Raw genomic sequence first — 13,845 nt, 5'->3', positions numbered from 1 at the left:
AAAGAAACACACATCTGGAAAAGGTAATAATGCGATAACACAACATAAAATTATAAATCTCATTAGGATACAATGTATAATTTTCTGATGTAGCACATACTTTTTCAAATAAAAATTTTAAGAGAAAATTTGCAAACTGGAGTAGTACTTAATTAGTATTAACATGTCTAATCAGCTCAAATTTGCAGCACTTATAAAATTAGTAACAATTTAGCTGTCAAATAATTCATCTGAAGATGAGACTTTAAATTTTTTAAAAATTATCTTTATTAGATAGACACAGCCAGAAAATGAAAGGGGAGGGAGTGAGAGAGAGGGAAAGAGACAGAGAGACATCTGCAGCCCTGCTTCACCACTTGTGAAGCTTTCTCTCTGCAGGTGGGAACTAGGGGCTTGAACCCAGGTCCTTGTACATTGTAACATGTGCTCAATCAGATGCACAGCCACCCAGCCCCTGAAAATGAGACTTTTGGTTGCATATCAACCTTACAATTTAATGTAATTCCACACTTTATTTTGAGTGCATATTAAGAAAGAACTTTGTAGATAAATAGTTGCAGTAAAAATCATACTAACACATCTATTAAGTGCTTATATATCCCAAGTCATTTTTCTAAGTTTATGCTTGCATCTTTATTCATTTTTGTTGTTGTTATTGTCTTCAGGATTTCACTGCCCCAGGCTAACTTTTTTTTTTTTTTTAATAAAAAGTGAGTGATGGTGGAAAAACCCTAAGTTGGGGGTGAGAGTGTTTTACAGACACCTGTCACAAGGAGATGAGGGATTGTACCTATGTGTCAGCAACTTTACTGTAATCCACCATGCCTCTCCCCATAAAGAAAGAAAACAAGTGGGAGACAGAAAAAGATGAAAAGAAATTATAGCACCACTCATTATATGGACAGAATAATCGACAAAGGAGATATCCAAAGGGCCAACAGGCATACAAAAAAATGCTCTAAGTTACTGATTATCAGAGAAATGCAAATGAAGATAACCAAGATACCATTTCACTCCTATGAGACTGTCACACATCAGAAAGGACAGTAACAACAAATGTTGGAGAGGTTGCGGGAGTAAAGAAACCCTTTTACACTACTGGTAGGAATGTAAATTGGGAGGCTGGTTGGTGGTGCACCTGCTTGAGCGCACATGTTACAGTGCGGAAGGACCAGGTTCAAGCCCCCAGTCCCCACCTGCAGGAGGAAAGCTTCACAAGTGGTGAAGCAGTGCAGTGTTGCAGTGTCTCTCTGCCTCTCCCTCTTTATCACCCCCTTTCCCTCTCGATTTCTGGCTGTCTCTATCCAATAAATAAATAAAGATAATTTCTAAAAAAAAAAAAAAAAGGAATGTAAATTGGTCCAGTCCCTATGAAAAGCAGTCTGTAGAGTTTTCAGAAGACTAGAAATGGACTTACTCTTTGACTTAGCAGTTCCTCTCCTGGGGATATATCCAAAGGAAACAAACACATCTATTCAAAGAGACCCTTGTATACCTATGTTCACAGCAGCACAGTTTGTCATAGCCCAAACTTGGAAGCAACCTAGATATCCAACAGCAAATGAGTGGCTAAGAGAGTTGTGTTATATATACACAATGAAGTACTACTCAGCTATTAAGAATGATGAAGTCACTTTCCTCACCACATCTTGAGTGGAGCTTGAAGGAATCATGTTAAGTGAGATAAGCCAGAAAGAGAAGGATGAATATGGGATGACTCCACTTATGGGCAGAACTTAAGAAACAAGAACAGAAATGAGAAACATAAAGTAAAACTTAGACTTGTTTCAGATACTGATACACAATGATGGACCTAATTTGTGGGTGAGAGAAATTTGCAGACACCTATATTGGTGAGGTAAGAAACAGTACTCATGTGCCAACAATTTTACTGTAAACCATTGCCCTCCTAAAACAAACAAACAAACAAACAAAAAACCCCGAAAAAAATCAATGGTGCTTAATAACCAAAATTATTAATGACAATCCCTGATAACTTCCTCCCTATTAAACTAGCCCAAATAATTAAAAGTAATTTTCAGCAATCCCATTTTACTTATCCCTACCTGAAAATCATGACTCTATTATTCTGTTCTAAATTATTGCAATAATGCTCCATTAAAGTGTAGTGAATCATGTTATAGGCAAAATGTGCTATGAAGTGTTCACGTAATTTGATTTCCTTTAGATTATTCATGAAAAGTCAGCCAGATCTCCTAGCATGAAAATTTGGAACAAACAGCATTTTAGTCTTTGAAGACAAATATGGTGAGTTAGCTAACAGTAAAGACCTTAGATGCAAAAGAGTTTTTTTTTTTTATTTTGCTAATCTCCAAGAATAGTCTATTTTTTAATAATAATCTTTTAATTTTTTAATTATCTTTATTTATTGGCCAGAGACTATCAGAAATCAAGAGAGAAAGGGGAGATAGAGAGGAAGAGAGACAGCGAGACACCTGCAGCACTGCTTCACTGCTTCCCTACTCAAAAAGCTTTACCCTGCAGGTGAGGACTAGAGACTCAAACTGGAGTTGTTATACCTTGTAAAATATGTACTCAAACAGGTGCACCACCACCCAGCCCCAAGAGTAACCTTTAAGCAGTACTGTCTGAGGATTACTGGAATACTTGCAGTGGGTAATAGGAACTACTGAATGGTAACAATAACTGGTATTAAAAAAAAAAAACCACAAAAACTATTGGCAGTATGTACAGCACACTGCTAATTCTACATAACTAAGAGATTATGGGGTCATTGCCAGGCTCTTTTCACTTCTTCAGGCAGTGAGAACTGCTGGTGTAATGAAAAGAAACTTGGGGACAGAGGCCAAGGGCTGGGGAGTGAAGGGAAACACAGCCTCAATGGCAACTTTCTATCTTGGAGTGCTGTAATGTAATGTACTTTGTCTCACCCCCCCCCCACACACACACAAATGGCTCCTTTCCCCTAGTTTATCTCTTTTATCCAGTCACAGCCAAACACCTCTTCCATGAAGCAAAGTTTCACTGCTTGGTGGCCCACCCTATCTCTTCCATACATATACAATGGCACCCATGACTGAGAAGCTCCACCACTTCGGTCACCGTCTGTTCTTCCTACTAATTCATCTGTGCTTTCTAGGCAAGGAGTAGGAATTTTCTGTTTGCATTCTCAACCCAGGGATGACCCGTAAATATTTCATAATTACCTTTTAAACTTTATAACAACATTTTAAACTTTTACACTTTATAACAACATTGAATGTTCATATGAGAAAAGTTAAATTTTGACTCCCCCTGTCACTGTTAGTAGGTAGCAAGAGCAGGATATAGATTTGCCTGCTTCAAATTGAGACAAACTGTGTTCTTACTAGTTACCATTCACAGGTTTTTTGGTTTTTCTTTTTCTTTCTTTCTTTCTTTCTTTCTTTCTTTCTTTCTTTCTTTCTTTCTTTCTTTCTTTTTCATATAAAACAGCCCTTTACTTTCACCCTGTATGCCCAAATTGCATGCCAGTGACTTAAGGATTCTTTTAAAGTATGGAGATAATTTAATAGGGAGACTTCTTTGTCAGATCCATACCATCTCTTTAGTTGATATTTCTGAGATTTTATGAGCCATTATGAGTAGGATAATAATGAAGAAGACTCAGCATCTTGTCTGGGGGAGAAGTCTCTGTTATCACTAGAAAACTCTTGACTTTAGCAGACTAAACTGAGGTCCTAAATAAAGGAACAGTGGAGGTAATTCTTACCAAGAGACTTTAGTATTCATGGGGATAGGTAACTTCCTTCTCTCTCTCTCTCTCTCATCTTTTTGCCACTAGGTCAATGCTGGGGCTCTGTGCCTGCACCATTCCAAGTAGCCATACCTCCCTCTTTTTTTCTGTTTTTGGAGAGGTGAGAGAGATATTAGGAGAGAGATGAGGAAAAAGTGAGGGAGAGAGAGACAGAGAGGAAGAGTGACCCCTGCAGCACTGCTCCACTAGTTAAGAAACTTCTCTCCTTTCAGGTAGGGACTGGGGAGTTGAACCAGGTTTTCACACACGATAACATGTGTGCTCTAGCAGGTGTCATCACAAAGTCCTAAATGTATTTTAAGATAGAAGATATATTCTTGTCTGTACTCATTTTGTGCTTGCATGTCCAGTGTACTGGTCATGCACACAACTTTGTTTTTGTAGCACAGAAATTGTACCTTAGGAGGTGAGAATGTATCATAAAGCATCATTCCATGTGGATTATCCTTTCTACAAAAATGAAAAAGTAAATTTATAGTAGCTTAACTACAGTGTTAGTTGTTTCCATGAACATAACCACTTTAAAAAATGAAACCGATTTTACTTAGGAATTTTACATATAATATAAAGAAGTGTCAATTTCAAATAGACAATAAAAACAAATGAGATAATATGTAACTGGGCAAGCAAAGACTTCTCTGGGCCACCCGAGAAACCACAAGAGTCAAAAAATTACTCGTGAAGGAAAAAAAAAAAGTTAAGCATCCACAGGGGATACTGTACAAGGTTTTCAGTACATCATTGATTTACCTAATAATCCTACCTTCCTCTGAAACATCTGACACAGGTCAATACCAAGTAAGCCTAAGAAAGCTCTTCCTCTGTTCCAGGGCTGCAACCTCCATGTTTCCATGTCCTATTCATGCCCTAGAAAGTGAACCACTGAGGATTCTAATTAAATTTGTGCTCTGAAGAGGTGGGAATTGTGACTAATTAAGCTAGGCTCTAAAAACACGACATAGAACTTTACCCGAGCCCTTTGTTAGTCATTAAATTAAATGAAGAGTTCAGTAGTAAACCCAGCAAAATCAGTCAGCCAAATGAAGTGGAATGCAGGTTATGTTGAACAAATGGATTGAATAGTATCAAACCTGCAGGAGAACTGCAGCTGTTGAAAATGGCAATAGGAGATTGAAGAGGGTAATGTGCAGAGTAGATGTGAGCACACACTATGCTGTGACATATGAAGAGAAGCATCGTTTTCAGGTGGAGAAGTTTTAGAATTTTGAAAGTCATAGACAGGCAGCCTAAAAACTGACAACTTTGCATCTAGCAAAATATTTGGTTAAAGGTCAGTGCTTTTTATTAAGGCTTAATTTTTCTCTAACCAAAAGGTCAAGGTCCCTTAAGAGGTTAGTAGCAAGTTATGAGGGGAAAACTTTGTTTTCTTTTGTTTTTGTTGTTATTTCAATGTGTTCTATAAAAGCCTTTTACCCTGGCTATATATTTTCCCCTCTATGTTACAGCTTCCTCTCAGTGAATTAAGAGACTAAGCCTGTAGTTTTCTACTGCTCAACAACTTCTTAGATTGTTTTTGTGAAAAGGGTTTTATTTCTTTCCTCTTATTTATTTAAAATTTTTTTTGAACATTTTTATTTATTATTGGATAGAGACAGAAAGAAATTGAGAGGGGAAGGAGAGACAGAGAGGGCAAGAAACAGAGAGACACCTGCAGCCCTGCTTCATCATTCGTGAAGCTTTCCCTCTGAAGGTGGACTAGGGGCTTGAACCTGGGTCCTTGCTCACTGTAATGTGAACACCTAACCAGGTGTGCCACACCTTGGCCCCTATTTCTTTCTTTTGTGTTTCAGAACGACTCCTCTACACCCTGTGTTAATGGGTGACATTTAAGAATGTAGATTTTCCAGCATAATTATGCTCTTCATGCCTAGCTACTACTGGTTGTTGTTCTTTAATTCACAATTCCTCATTCTAAAACAGAGACCCCATAATATTTAAAAGTACACAACTCTTAATCACTTCACTTTTCTTTCTTTGTTTTTTTTAAAGAATTTATTTATTTATTCATGAGAGAGATAGGTGGAGAGAAAGAACCAGACATCACTCTGGTACATGTGCTGCCGGGGATCAAACTTGGGACCTCATGGTTGAGAATCCAATACTTTATCCACTGTACCACCTCCTGGACCACTCACTTCACTTTTCTATCAACCAAGATAAAAACTAGAGATACGTTTTTTCATAAGACCAGCATTGTACAATGAATTAATTAACATACTAAAGGATCAATTCAGAGTACAATCTTTCAGTGAATAAAAGACAATAATGATTATCTTAAAGGAGGAAAAGCAGAAAATTTCTTCAGACAATTCAATAAAACAAATTTCTAAAAATAAGTAAATACTGAGACAGATGTTTTCATAGTTATACAGAGAATTTGTTAATTTCTATCCTAAAAGTTAAAACAAGAGCAATTTAGAGTAATGAAAGTTGGAAAAATAAAAAACAATGCAAAGAATGTATTAAAGCAAAAATGACAATCATATTTTGCATCTATAAAAATCTCACTTGCTAGAGAGGTGTTAAGCAATTATATACAACAGGTAAGTTAAAAATAAGAAATAAAAAACTCCTGCCCCTGAATGATGTAAATTAAACTTTTTAAAGATGAGAGATGTAGAAAGTTGTCAAAGACATATTATAAAAACCAAAAAAGTAGCATTATTCATGATAAAAAAACACTACTTTATTTAATCAATCAATCAATCAATTAATTAATTATTTTCTAGAGTGAGAATGAGAGTGAACGGAGAGAGAAAGAAGAAAAGGATCAGCACACTGCTCAGTTCTGGCATAAGGCAGTGAGACCCAGGACTGAATCTATAGTCTCAGGGCCTCCGAATATGCAAGATGATGCGCTAACATGCTGAACTCTCTCCTACTACTAGTCATCTCCTACTGGTAATGCTGGCTAATGATGGAAGTCATCAAATTTATGTCTAATTTGTCTAGAAAAGTCAATCTTTCTGGCTTTTGGATGCAAGTCCTATATTCAAGGACTTTTGTAAAGAGATGATCTGTTTCAAAATTGCATGCCCAAATCAATCTGCTGTTTAAATACAACAAGCACCTACTCAAACTGTGTGCATGGGGGCATCAAACAAAGGCAACACAACAAGTGTTAGCTGATTAAAGTGTGACTGGGAGCCATGTCACGAGTACACAGTGATGAGAACAGTTACGACACAGACAACAAACCTTTTTTGCAGACAACAGACCTTTTAGCATCTCAAATCAAGATAATGAATACAATGTCTGCTCAAGGTCTAATTTCTACAGATCTGGGGCACAATGAAGGTGAAGAAGGACTCCACATTTTACACACACACACACACACACACACACACACACACACACAGATTATTCATTGTTCTTTGGGAAGAAACCTTCTTGAGATTATAAGATCTCTTATTTTGATGTTTATTATAATTTACTTCATAAAATCCTGGTGATAATAGTGGGCATTGTATTCATCAATTGGAACTTGGAAAAGTATGTGACTTGTTAACCTTTGCAGCTATATATTGGCTCAGATTCCATTAAGGGTATTCATTAGGAGAGATCTTAAAACATTGTAAGCATACTGAAGAGGCAGGAAGGCCTTGCTGTTTGTTACTATGGTGCATCCCTTCTCAATCTTGTTCCCCTTTTAACTAACTGTTATGCCTTTTGCTGATGTAAGCTGTTTTGGAATTTCTTTGATGTAGTTTGTAATTAGCTAATATAGGCAAGGGGTGGGGCTTAGGGTGGCACTATTGTCAATGCTGAACTCCTCCTAAAGAAAAGTAAGTTATAGAAACCACAGAAGTTTTCTCAAAGTACCATGCTTCAGTCTGAGTAATTAGTGTGATGGTCATAGATGGTCAACACAAGGTAAATCAGTAGGAAGAATCTGAAAAAGCATCTTGGTGCTTTAAACAAAGAAGTACTGTGACACAGGTACTTTCACATATAAATTGCTAATTGTCATAATGATCTATGAGGTCACTCTTTACTATTCCTATATTATGGATAGAAAAACATGTCAGGATGGTCAGGTGGTCTAAGGCGCTGTGTTCTGAAAAACTAATCCACAGAAAAATCACATACTTTAGGAGTGGAACTGGATTTTGAATAAAAAAACAAGCTCTGAAATACTGTTCCAGGCTAGCAAGATAGCTAGCTCACTTGGATAAGGCTCTTGCTTTGTTTGAGTCTGTCCTGTGAAACAAAGAAGGAAACTTAGATGCTTTGGTATCTTCTCCTCTCCCACTTTGTTTACTTTCTGAAAAGTAAAAAGAACTGTGTCCCCAGAGTTGGGGGGAGGGGGCATAGAGGAAGGTGACCAGAGGGTTCTGGACTCAATTCCATCAGTGTCCAAAATGTTTGCCACTAGGAATCTCTGTTTTTATACCATCACTGAAAAGGAAGCAAATCTGGAAAACACCAGCAGAAGTCAGGCACTTTTTCACTTACCTGAGAGAGTGGAGGAAAAAGGAAAGACACTCAGAGTAGTACTAGGTTTAGTTGTGACTTAGAAAGGAATTAAAGGCAGGACTGTAGGGAAGTGTGTGTGGGGGGTGCTTTTAAAAATGTGGACAAAGTCGGGGCTGGGTGGTGGCACACCTGGTTGAGCTCACGTGTTACAATGTGCAAGGACCCAGGCTCGAGCTCCTGGTCCCCACCTGCAGGGGGGAAGCTTTGTGAGTGGTGAAGCAGGGCTGCAGGTGTCTCTTTGTCTCTCTCCCTATCTCCCCCTTCTTTCTCAATTTCTCTCTGTCTCTATCCAATAAGTAAATAAATTTTAAAAAATCACTTTAAAAATGTGGACCAAGTCTCTGGCTAGATATTTTGTAGTTTAGAATACCCTCCTGGGAGTTCTTCTTCTTCTAGCGTTTGCCCTTCTTCCGTAGCCAGTCAACTTTACATCAGGTTGAGCCTGATGTAAAGTTTCGAGACGTCCTTTGAATCTGGAGAGGTGGCAGTCGTTGACTATGTGGGTCATAGTCTGTCTGTAGCCGCAGGGGCAGTTCGGGTGGTCTCTGGCTCCCCAGCGATGGAACATAGCGGCGCACGGGCCATGGCCTGTTCGATAGCGATTGAGGAGGGCCCAATCATAACGTGCTAGGTCAAAGCCAGGTTGACACTTGCAGGGGTCTGTGATGAGGTGTTTGTTCTTTACCTCAGCTGACTGCCAACTCTGTTTCCAAGAGTCTGGAACAGAGAAGTTCAGTGTAGGCGTAGGGGACCAGATTGGATGACGAGACGTCAAGCATTGAACAGGGTGGGCGAAGATATCCGCGTATATTGGCAGGTCCGGTCGAGCGTAGACGTGGGAAATGAACTTAGATGATGCCGCATCCCGACGAATATCTGGCGGGGCGATGTTGCTAAGAACTGGCAGCCATGGAACCGGGGTGGAACGGATGGTTCCAGAAATTATCCTCATGGAGGAATATAATTTGGAATCGACCAAGTGGACATGGGGGCTACGGAACCATCCTGGGGCACAGTATTCTGCAGTGGAATAGCATAATGCCAGAGATGATGATCGTAGTGTGGAAGTGCTCACGCCCCATGAGGAGCTGGCCAGTCTTGCAATGATGTTATTCCTCGCGCCCACCTTTGTTGCAGTTTTTATGAGATGTTCGTGAAATGACAGGGTGCGATCGAGAGTAACGCCAGGATAGACTGGCTGGGCTTCGTGCCGGATTCTGGATTCTCGTATCGTCAAGCTGCACATTAAGCTCATGCGAGGCCGAGGCATGGTGTAGATGGAAAACAGATGATACCGTTTTTGCAGTGCTAGGGATTAGTTGCCATTTTTTACAGTAATCAGATATCAGAGACATGTCTTTCGTGAGTGTTTCCTTGAGGATGACAAACTTGGATGCCTGAGTTGCACAGCAGATGTCATCAGCGTAGATGAACTTCCTTGAAGAAGTTTCTGGGAGGTCATTGATGTAAATATTAAATAGCGTAGGAGCCAGAACAGAGCCCTGGGGGAGGCTACTTGAGACAAGTCTGCATCTGCTAGACTTGTTACCCAGATGCACACAGTGGTTAAGCTCACGTGGTGCAAAGCGCAAGGACAGGCATAAGGATCCCAGTTCGAGCCCCTTGCTTACCACCTGCAGGGGAGTCCCTTCACTTCAGGCGGTGAAGCAGGTCTGCAGGTATCTATCTTTCTCTCCCCCTCTCTGTCTTCCCCTCCTCTCTCCATTTCTCTCTGTCTTATCCAGCAATAACAACATCAATAACAACAGCAACAATAAAAAAACAAGGGCAACAAAAGGGAAAATAAATAAATATAATTTTAAAATTATATAAAAAAGAATACCTCCTATGTTTAAAGCAAACCAGAGACTTCTCTTTACACTCAAATGTATTCACTTTCTGTGTAATAGAGTGATCCCAAGGTTTAGTATTCCATTTGGAATGCATATCCAAACTGGCTTTAAAAGCCCTGTTCAGAGGAGATTTTAAACCTTCTATGAGCATAAAATTTTCTCACAGTTATTCTGCCTCTAAAGAAGATTAAAAAATATTTTATTTATTTTGGATTTAACAATGGGAAGTTAAAAGTGAAGGAGAGAGGGGAAAAGGACAAGAGAGAGACAGTTGCAACATTATTTCACTGACTGTGAAGCTTCTCCCTGGCAGGCAAGGATCCCCCTGGATCCTCTGCACTGTAATGTGTGTGGTCAACCAGCTGTGTCAACACTCAGCATTATTATTATTATTATTATTATTATCATCATCATCATCATCACCTCCAGGGTTATCACTGGGGCTTGGTACCTGCACTATGAATCCACTGCTTCTGAAAGCCATTTTTCCCATTTTTGTGATCTTTGTTACCCTGTCTGTTGTTACTGTTATTATTGTTTTTCTGTTGTTAGATAGAACAGAGAGAAATTGAAAGAGAAATGGAAGACAGAGAGGAGGGGAGAAAGACACTGCAGACCTGCTTCACTGCTTGTGAAGCGACCCCCCTGCAGGTGGGGAGCCGGGGGTTTGAACCGGGATCTTTATGCTGGTCCTTGTGCTTGGCGCCACGTGTGCTTCACCCACCGTGCTACTGCCCCCTCCCGATATTATTTTTAATTACATTTTTCTTTAGTTTTTTATTACTGCCCAATAATATGACTATTAGTAGAGTAAATATAAAGATTATTCCCTACAACCACACACACTAAAATTACAGGCAAATACTATGTCAAAAAGAGGTAAATAACCAGGACTTTTTTCAGTGTAAGTCAATTAAATGTAGATAGTTTTATCACAGAAGATGATTTTAATATTACAGGATAGGGATCTTGGCAAAAAAACAACCTGGATTCATTTCCCAGCTTTTCAAACCTCCCATGCCTACCCACTTGCCAGGACTGTTGTGAAAAGTGAGAGCATTTGGAACAGGATGAGCTCCCTGTCTTCCTTCCTCCCTGATACTTGAGTATAATTTTCACAAAAAGTCTTTAATTTTAAATGCAAGAACACTTCATATACATATGAAGGGAAACCATAAATAGCAGAAGTTTTTTTTTTTTTTTTTAAAAAAGCATATACATAGAGAATGCATTAACTTCAAAGCAAGTGGTACTCTCTCCATGTGAATTCTTGCATATGTCACATAACAAAGGCAAGTGGTTCTTACTTCTATGACTATGTGAGAATCAATTAATCTCTTTTCTCCTCCTTGTCAATTGAGTTTAGTGACCACCTTCTTCAAAAAGGCAGTGAAGGGCTTTGAAGAAGTTTCTGCATAGACTTCAGAAGGGACATAGCTTCATGAGCCATGTCCAGAGGGTTCTTTCCTAGTTTTAATTAAAAAATGAAATGAAGATGGTCATAAGGTTATATCAAGTTTTTAAGGACATAAGGGGGCAACGATTTGTTAAACATCTGATTTTTCATTTTAATGGACAATATTCCTGATCAAATCATGTGAACAAGGCTCAAATACTTTTCTAGACCCAACAGATTTATGACTGGATGATAGGTAGGAGACACAGGGGACTGTGGGACAAGTTTTGTCAGAGAAATGTAAAGCTCTGAGTAGACCTTAACCTTCCACCACAGGCTAGGTCAAGCCTCACATTGGGTTAAGTCAGGTATATAAAGTGCCTTGACCACTCAGCTGTGCCCTATGGCACATCTGTTATTTCGTTAATATACCTTGAAAGGAATAGATATATGTAATAGAAATACTACTGTGAGTATATGAAAAAGTTTTTTAGCAGTATATGTTAGATAGCATTTTAGAAGCATCCCACCTTTTACAGGGAGCCCACAAATGATAAGGGAAAAAAAAATACATGGCTTTGTCTATAACAACAAGAAAGATTGCTGTTAAGAATGACAGAATTAGCATCAGAACTTTTTTTATGCTTGAGAAGTTAATTTTGCTGATAAATCTTTCTCACCCAATTTGTGATAGCACAGAAAATAAATATACATAAATTCAGTGCTTTAAAATATACTTGTTGAAACAATTAATAATGACTAATGTGCACAGAATCTATGTGCCAATTCATTTGCTCGATTTCCCAGGATCCTCACAACAATTCTGTGAGGAGGACAATTTTATTTCCCCATGTTCTGAGAAGAATGCTAAGAGTTAAGGCAGCAAATTAGTAGACTTAATGTTCAGGATCTGTGTAGGAAGACCTTGACCCTAAATAGTTTGGGCACAATCTCAGCTTCTGTGACAGTATACTGCCACTATCTTGGGAAAAAAAAAAAAGACCCTTCATAATTTTGTCTGACTTTCCTTTGAATCTTCCCTCTACAACTTTTCTGTTGAAATGCATTTACTGTGGACAAAAACTCTCCCTAAGGAAGCCATGAAATTGTGATATATTGATACCCTAAACTAGAAAATTCTTCTTGAATGCACCATTAAGTAAGAACCATTCCAGCAGATGCTTAATTCAGAATCCATTTGTATCCCTATCTTTAACTTCAGTCTAGTAATTCAAGATTTCAAATGAGCTGACTAGTCGTTAATTGGTATCCCCATTTTTCAAATGCTTTACAAAAAGTAACATAAGTTTCTAAAAGCACAAAATAAATTAGGTCTCTGTTGAACTTGAAAACTCTTCATTAAGTCCTCATTTGAGAGAAGTCTCTAATCCTATGGGCAAGAGGCTGGCTCACTTAATAATGGCCTTTTTCGTCAATCTGGGGCCCTAGTCAAGGAATCCTTGGATCCCCACACACATATGGTGGGCCTAGACCTCTCTCCCTCTCTCCACCATCACTGGTCACTTCCATCAACATCATCATAAGCCCTCTTGTGGACTTCCGTAGGACCTTGCCTTCACCATAAAGCAGCAATGGTAGTGACTTCCCCAGTCTCTGTCCCTTGAGGAAGATTGGTCCTGAAATGGGTACAGCCTGAAATGGTTGCCAGCTGTGGCCATGAGCTGTGAGCTCAGACCAAAGGAACTCACAGGTTACACAGGCTCCTATGCTAAATATAAATATATATATGGGCCTTGGGTCAGGTGGATGGGGTAAACAGTTAATTTTATTCATAGTTTCGTTTTTTTTTTTTTTTCTCAGCCCTAACCCAACTTTCTAGTCCTTTTTCTACTCTGATACCATCTTCTCGGACAATATTTTCTTTCAACTCCATGTTAGCAAACTCAAGCAAATACTACGATAATCGTATTCCCCTAGTAACATGTCTGAAATGGACTTTCTAGCTTCCATCCACCACCCTAAAATCCCCAGTTTTTTTTTTTTTTTTGCCTCCAGGGTTATTGGTGGGGTTCGGTGCTTGCACTATGAATCCACTGCTCCTGGAGGCCATTTCCCCCATTGTTGCTGTCATTGTGTTATTGCTATTGTTGTTATTGGATAGGACAAGGAGAAATCAAGAGAGGAGGGAAAGACAGAGAGGGGGAGAGAAAGAGAGACACCTGCAGACCTGCTTCACTGCTTGTGAAGCGACTCCCCTGCAGGTGGGGAGCCAGGGGCTCAAACCAGGATCCTTAGGCCCGTCCTTGTGCTTCGTGCTATGTACGCTTAAACCACTACACTACTGCCTGGCCCCCTAAAAT

At 39.2% G+C, this 13,845-nt stretch overlaps 1 protein-coding gene across 13 annotated transcripts in view; it reads right to left on the bottom strand.

Annotated features, from left to right (window-relative positions):
* Window positions 1–13,845, bottom strand: part of DLG2 (discs large MAGUK scaffold protein 2) — a 1,912,587-nt gene that overhangs the window by 403,729 nt on the left and 1,495,013 nt on the right. The gene's annotated exons all lie outside the window — the stretch shown is intronic.

The sequence above is a fragment of the Erinaceus europaeus genome, chromosome 17 (genome assembly GCF_950295315.1).
Source record: "Erinaceus europaeus chromosome 17, mEriEur2.1, whole genome shotgun sequence".
NCBI classification, from domain to species: domain Eukaryota; kingdom Metazoa; phylum Chordata; class Mammalia; order Eulipotyphla; family Erinaceidae; genus Erinaceus; species Erinaceus europaeus.
This window is presented reverse-complemented; position numbering and strand designations above follow the sequence as displayed.